Here is a 7,723-nt window from a genome sequence, read left to right on the forward strand (position 1 = left end):
ACTGTCGCGTGGCTGGAAGGTACTCTTCTTGTTCCTTTGAGTTGCTTCTATTCCAAGAATTTTATATGGTAGTGCGATGACAATCGCACTCCATATGAGTAGCCCCCGAGCCTTAGGTTGAGTCGAAGAGTCAGGCTTAGGGTCAATTCTGCTTCTTGGCTGTTTTACTCTGATAATCTGAAAAAGAAAATTCTAACCATCGGGTACGGTACCCGCAGCCCCCGAGCACTTAGGCGATTTTTGTCGATGAAGTGGTCAAAACCCGTTGATTGGAGTAGTCGTTGGGTGTTATGGCAATAAATCTGTTTTAAACCTGATCATTGCATAACTGACGCTTGGAAACCGGATGCGGATGAAATATTTCGGGAGGGCCCCCTTTCGGTTAGGGTTACGTTCCATTGTAGCAGATCTGTTTTTCTTCTTCACCCTGCTTTTCTGTTCCTCTTTTGCGCCATCGCGATCTTCTAGCGCCACCACCACCATTGCCACTGTTCCTTTAGAGAGATCCGAGGTTGACTTCCTTTTTCCTTGCTGCGGCTGAGGTCGGCTGATGCGCACCAAGAAGATGGGGAAGAAACCTGAAAAATCTTAGGGAAAAGCTCCAGCGGCGGGTAAGGTGAAATCGAAGAAGGGAAAGGAGCTGGTGTTGCCGGTACCGAAGGTGGGTTGGACGAACCAGACTGTGCTGCCACCGCCTGGAGTCACATGGCAGAATTCTGTGATGAAGGAGGCGGCCGTTCAGGCGCTTGTTGACGCCAAGCTTCTGCAGCCAAAGGAGGTACTCGAGTGGAGGCCTGCTTTTGCTAACGCGTGGCAGTTTGAGAAGCATCCGAACGAGACTATCATGCTCGCACACTTTGTGGAGAGGGGACTAGCAATGCCTACCTCCGACTTCTTCAGAGGTATCCTCGAGTACTACAAGCTTCAGCTGGTTCACTTGAACCCCAATGATGTTCTTCATATGTCCATTTTTGTACACTTGTGTGAGGTCTACCTAGGCGTTCCTCCTAGCCTTGAGCTATTTAGGAAATTGTTTCATTGCAAGCCTCAGCCTAGTGCCATTAGGACAAAGGTTTTTGGAGGCGCTGGGTTCCAACTCAGGAACTCGGGCACGTATCTTGACTATAACTTGACGGATTCCCATGGGGAGTGGAAAAGGAGATGGTTCTACATTGGGAACCATGAGCCTCGCTTGCCGATAGTCACAGGTCACGCCCCAAAGCATGCGGAGAACTGGGTGAGCGAACCTGAGGATTCTCCTGAGATCGATAACTTGCTGACCCAGATTGCCAAGTTGAAAGCCCTGGGTTTGACTAGAATTAATATGGCAGCCAGCTTTCTTAAGAGAAGAGTGCAGCCTTTGCAGAAGTGGGCTCACCTGGGTGGGCAGTACTCGGGTTTTAGTGACTCGTCACGTATGTCTCCTGATGACATTTCTGAGGATGACGTGGAGGCATTGTTGACCAAGTTCTTCAGGAACTATCAAAGAGTACCGGTTATTCCTTTAGCTCTTCGTCAGTTTGATGCCTGGTATCAGCCACAAGAGGTATGGTCTTTTACTTGACTTGTACTTTTTGAGCTTTTTGGGAGGTTGTTTGAGTAACAACAATTTTTCTTTTTGTAGTCCTGGGTTCTTGCTGGCTATCTGGCGCACTCTGAGGAAGAGTTGGTTGTGGAAGAGTCAGACGACGAGCCTTCTCCTCCTGCGAAGAAATGCCGAGTAGTTCGCAAGAGGTCTGCTGCTAAGTCTGCCTCGACTTCGACTCCCGAGAAGTCACAGGGTACCAAGGTATGTAGTCGTGTATCCATTGGTAACTGGTAGAGTTTATCCTGTAGCCTCTTGATCACTTTGTTTGTCTGAAAAGGTTGTCGACGCAACCCTTGGTGGTGATGAGGCTACTTCTGATGAGGTAGTCATGACCGCCAAGGACGTGGATGTTGCGTCTGTTGAAGAAGTGCCAGGGGAGGTGCCCCCAGTGGATGCTGGAGTAGCCCCCGTGCTAACAGTCTAGACTCTGTCGGCTACCGCGCTGCCGGTCCCTGACCAGGCAGTTCTGGGTTTGCCTGCTGGAGTGGCGGATGTTGCGAAGGGAGTATTGCCAATAGTTGCTACTGGCTCTTTATTCTCCAATGTGATCGCTAGTGGTGAGCTTTCTCCCTGATTATTTTTGTTAGTCTGAGTTTATTGTAGTCTTGACCCTATTTTTTGCAGGACTTAGCGAGAAAACTGCACCTTTAGCTGCTCTTGCGGTGCCGAGTACTCGGCTGCCTGTTGTTGAGAAGAAACGTGTGTGATTGCCGCCATGATCAACTCAGTGAGTTTTTTTATTCTTGATTTGTATCTTCGAGCTTTCTGAAAGTCGTGTGATGACTTTGTATTTTGATGTAGGGATGCGGAGGAGACTATCCCTGTGGAGGCAGGAGTAGAGTCTTATCCCTCGACTACTCTTTCTGCTCCCTTGGATGATCTATCTGTTGATGACGTATCCGAAGTTGATACTAGTCATCTTGGAGCCACCATGTCCATGCTTCAAGAGGTGATCCGCTCGGTGGAGGATCCTTCAGTTGCTTCGGGTTCTGGAGGTGTACCTTTGTCAACGTCTACTGGCGATTGTTCTGGCTGTAGTTGATGTGGATAAGTCCAAAGAGACAACTGCACTAGGTATGTAGTCGGGATACTGGTATTGTAGTCGCTGTTTTGTTTGACTAATGTTCGTCACTTTAGGTACAGCCTTGGGTACAGCTCCAGCTCCTCATGTTGTGAAGAGTGCTCAAGGTCCAGTACTCAGGCTTCCGTCAGAGTTGGAGTTTCAGAGAGCTATGCAAAGCTTTCAGGTGTGTTTCTTCTCTTGTCTGACTGTTTTGTTGTTAAGAGTCTTGACCATTTACTTTTGTTTGCAGGATCTGTATGACAGGACTCAAATGAATGCCCAGGCCCTTCATGAACGAAATGAACAATTGGAGCAGGAGTGTGCCCGTCTTACGGAATCCTTGAGAGTTCATGAAGATGCTGCGAAGTCTTTCGCCGTTGAGCAGTCGGATCACGAAGTTTTGCAAGAGAAACTGGAGAGCTGCTATAAGTCTTTGAATAAAAAGTATCAAGGTGAGTACTTTCCATTCTTCGAGTATGTCCGACTGTAGTCGGTTTTTTGAACATGGTTGTTTTTGCAGAGCTTAAGAGGAAGGAGGCTGTTGTGAGTAGCCAGCTCCTTGATTGGAGGAACGCGCATGACCGAGTAGCGGATGAGGCTAATCATCTTCAGGCTGCGTTGGCTACCTGCGAGCATCAGCGAGACAGGAAGAACCAGAATGGGGTGATGTTTGCTATGGCCATGGTAGCCTGTAGAGATCATGGCCAAACCATAGGAAGACTTCGAGGCGACCTTCAAGAGTTGAGTGATGCCAGTCGGGACTTAGTGAATGCCATTGCTCCTCTTGAAGAGGACGCAGGACTTCGTTCATTAGTCGAGCGATTGAAGGCTGCTTCGGGTAAGGTGGCTGGCCTTTGTACGGCTGTGTGTAAACAAGTCCTTGCTGTGGTCAAGTCATATTACCCGAGCAAAAATTTGACGGCGGCTAGTGACAGCGTTGCTCGCAACTGCACGGAGGAGGCTTATGCTCAGTACCTCGAGGAGGCTGAGCCAATTGCGTCGAAGATGTCTGAATTTGTATCTCTGGAGGAGCCTTAGGCCTTGTGTACTCTTGTAAGCTTTCGAGTACTTGGAACAATATTTTGTTTGAAAAATGAATACTTGTCCATCCTTTGTTATTTGGAGTAGTTCCGAGTGCTGAGTTTGAGTAGTCGCGCTGTTGTCGAGTACTCTGCTTTTTACTCTTTGATGGGGGGTGCACGGGTATACTGTACTCTTTTGTCCTTTGTGGCATGAATGCTTTCATGTAGGCAGAGTCAGTGGTCATCCAGACTCATCGTTCACGGGCGAATAGTAACTCTTGGGTGGTTGGTGGTTGTAGCGCTTGGCTATAAATAGACCACCATGGAGGTCGACCCGGATCAGGCTTTGAGTAGCGATGGATTGCCTTCGGTTGCTGTTGTTTGAGTGTAGAGAGCCTTCAAAGAGTACACCGGTGCTACAAGATTCCTCATAGATTGGGGCCACCTTCCCTACATAGACTCTAGCACTCGTAGGGATAACCGCGATGCTAGAAGAATCCTCATAGGAGGGTACATCGCGCACCTCATCTTGCAGCTCGTCATCCAGCTGGGTATGCGCTGGAACTCACGAGTGATGGGTGATGAGTGCCGCGGTCTTTATCTGGCTCTCATAGAGGTTGAGGTGTGGCCGCAGTGTGGGTCGGCTCGGCAAGGCTAGCAAAAGAGCAACCTTGTTTCCTTCTTTGCGCAGCACGCGGGATTCATCGTTGCCGCTATCGAGGTAGCGGCGATGCAGGAGTTCCTGGTGTTGCCTTGGGTAGGGGACCTAAATATGGCTGCATTTTGCGCAGCTTACTTGTGTGTGGGCCCTTCCTATTGTAGTCGGCAGACCTGAGTGGCCTTGTGATATTGTAAAAGCCTAAGGCTTAAATGAAGACTGCTAGTAGGCAATTGCTTGTAGTCTTTTGTATTGTATTTCAAGTACCTTTACTCGTATGTAACTTTTGATTTTTTCTCAGACTTGAGTAGAAAATTATTCTGCCCTTGTGGCTTTGTACCAAAGCTGGAATGCCTGTTGAGTTGGTAGTCTTGTGTCAAGGGTAGTATATCTTGCAGTCGGTAGTCGAGCTGTTGGCTCGAGTAGTTGAAATGAGTTTCTGCTTGAAGCAATAACTCGAGTTCGTTTATCTACTACGGGTAGTAGTGATAGAGATGTTCTATATTCCAAGAGTTTGCTACTTATTCTCCTGAAAGTTCTTGTAGTCAGTAAGATCATGGTCCTATGACCTTGGATATGATGTAGGGACCTTCCCATGGTGAATTGAGTTTATGCAATCCTGTCGTGTCTTGGATTCGTTTGAGGACCATGTCGCCTAAGTTGAAAGATCATTCCTTGACGTTGCGGTCGTGGTATCGCCTTAACCCGTCAAGGTATCTGGCTGATTGGACAAATGTTGCGCATCTTGTTTCTTCTAGGCTGTCCAGATCCGTGCGTCTTGTTTCTTCTACCATTTCTTCGTCATATTGTTCGACTGAAGGAGATTGCCACATGATGTCCGCGGGTAATATAGCTTCTGAGCCATATACTAAAAAATAGGGGGAGAGCCCAGTAGTTTTGCATGGTTGGGTTCGTAGTTCCCATAGAGCATTGGGTAATTCCTTGAGCCATTTGCCTGCTTTCGTATTGCCGACGTCATGTAGTCTTTTCTTGAGAGCTTCGAGTATCATGCCATTGGCACGCTCGACTTGTCCGTTGGCTCGTGGGTGAGCAACCGAGACGTAGCGGACATCGATTCCACTATTCTCACAGTACTCCCAGAAGTCATGATTGTTGAAGTTGGACCCCAGGTCTATGATGATTCTGTTTGGAAAGCCGTAACGGTGTACGATTTCATCCAAGAAGTCGAGGACTCGGTCTACCTTGGGGCAATTGACTGGTTTGACCTCAATCCATTTGGTGAATTTTTCGATGGCCACGAGTACTCGGTTGAATCCTCCTGGCGCAGTTGGCAATGGCCCTATCATGTCTAGCCCCCAGCAGGCAAAAGACCATGTTGAAGGGATTGTAACTAGTTTGTAGGCAGGGACGTGTTGCTGTTTAGTGAAGAATTGACAGCCTTTGCATTTTTGAACTAGCTGTTTCGCATCGGCCAAAGCCATGGGCCAGTAGAAGCCTGCTCGGAGAGCCTTGCCTACTATTGTTCGTGAGGATGCGTGGTTGCCACAGATTTCTTTGTGAATTTCTTCTAAGATTTCTTGGCCATCATCTCGGGTGACACACTTCATGAGTACTCCTGATGATGCACTTTTCCTGTAGAGCTTATCTCCGACTAGAACGTAGTTTTTTCCTCATCGGGAAATTTTCTCAGCTTGGTTTTTGTCAGAAGGTAACTTATGGTCTTTGATGTAGTCAATGAAGGGTGTCCTCCAGTCGACTTCTATCATCATGATTTCTCGAGTAACTTCTGTAGTCTTGATCACCGGTGGTGCAACTTGTTTTGGTATGGATGGTTTGTGGAGTTCGTGTACGAAAATTCCTGCTGGAACCTCTGCACGAGTTGAGCCCATTTTTGATAGTACGTTAGTGGCTACGTTGTTGTCGCGGACGATATGGTGAAATTCCAAGCCTGAGAACTTGTTTTCCAGTTTGCGGACTTCTTTACAGTAAGCGTCCATGTTGTCCTTGTTTCGATCCCATTCATCATTGACTTGGTTTATAACAACTAGTGAGTCGCCGTATACCAGTAGTCTTTCGATGCCGAGGGAAATTGCAAGGCGAAGGCCGTGTAGCAGTGCTTCATACTCGGCTTCGTTGTTTGAGACTTCCCAGAAGATTTGCAGTACGTACTTGAGTTGGTCTCCCTTTGGGGAGATGAGGAGTACGCCTGCACCGGCTCCTTCGAGTTTGAGGGAACCGTCGAAATACATTACTCAGTGCTCTAACCTCTCGACTGGTGTTGGCACCTGATTTTCAGTCCATTCAGCCACGAAGTCGACCAAAGCCTGAGATTTGATAGCTGTCCTTGGTTTAAAGTCCAAGGTTAGAGCTCCGAGTTCTACTGCCCATTTGGAGATTCTACCCGTGGCATCTCTATTATGGAGAATTTCATTTAGCGGGAAGTCAGTAATGACTGTGATGCTGTGTTCTTGGAAATAATGGCGTAGCTTTCATGAAGTGAGCAGAATTGCGTATAGGAGTTTTTGTATCCGTGAGTACCGAGTTTTGGAGTCCGAGAGTACTTCACTGATGAAGTATACGGATCTTTGGACTTTGTAAACATGGCCTGACTCAGACCGTTCAACTACTATTGCCGTGCTAATGACGTGAGTAGTAGCTGCTATGTATAGGAGCAAGTCCTCGTTTGGAGATGGAGCGGTGAGGATTGGAGGCTTTGACAAAAAGTCTTTGAGTTGCGTTAATGCCTTGTCTGCATCTTCTGTCCATTTGAACTTGTCCTGTCGTTTGAGAAGCTTGAAGAAGGGTAGTCCTCGTTCTCCAAGTCTCGAGATAAACCGATTGAGGGATGCCATGCAGCCTGTGAGTTTCTGCACATCCTTGATGCTAGCTGGTGCATGCATGTTTGTGATGGCAGATATTTTCTCCCGGTTGGCCTCAATGCCGCGATGGCTAATGATGAACCTGAGTAGTTTGGCAGAACGTACTCAGAAAATGCATTTGGTAGGATTGAGTTTCCATCGGAAAGCTCGCAAACTTGAGAATGTTTCCTCCAAATCGGTGATAAGTTCCTCTTGGTTTCTTATTTTGACGACTACGTCATCCAAGTAAGCTTCAACATTACGATGTAATTGTTTTTCGAAGCACATCTGTATAGCTCGTTGGTAGGTTGCCCCTGCATTTTTTTAGTCCAAATGACATTGTCTTGTAGCAGAACGCCCCAAATGGTGTGATGAAGGCTGTTTTAGCGTGATCTTCTTCTTTGAGGCTTATCTGATGATAGCCTGAGTAATAGTCGAGGAAGCATAGCAAATCGCACTCAGCACTTATGGGTACTTCTGACCATTTTAGAGGTGTTGGATTGGTTGGTTCGATGGCCATGATTTCCCTGAGTACGAGCTTGCTGGCCCACTTGGATGCGGTGCCTAGGATTC

Source organism: Setaria italica, chromosome V, assembly GCF_000263155.2.
Source record: "Setaria italica strain Yugu1 chromosome V, Setaria_italica_v2.0, whole genome shotgun sequence".
NCBI lineage: Eukaryota > Viridiplantae > Streptophyta > Magnoliopsida > Poales > Poaceae > Setaria > Setaria italica.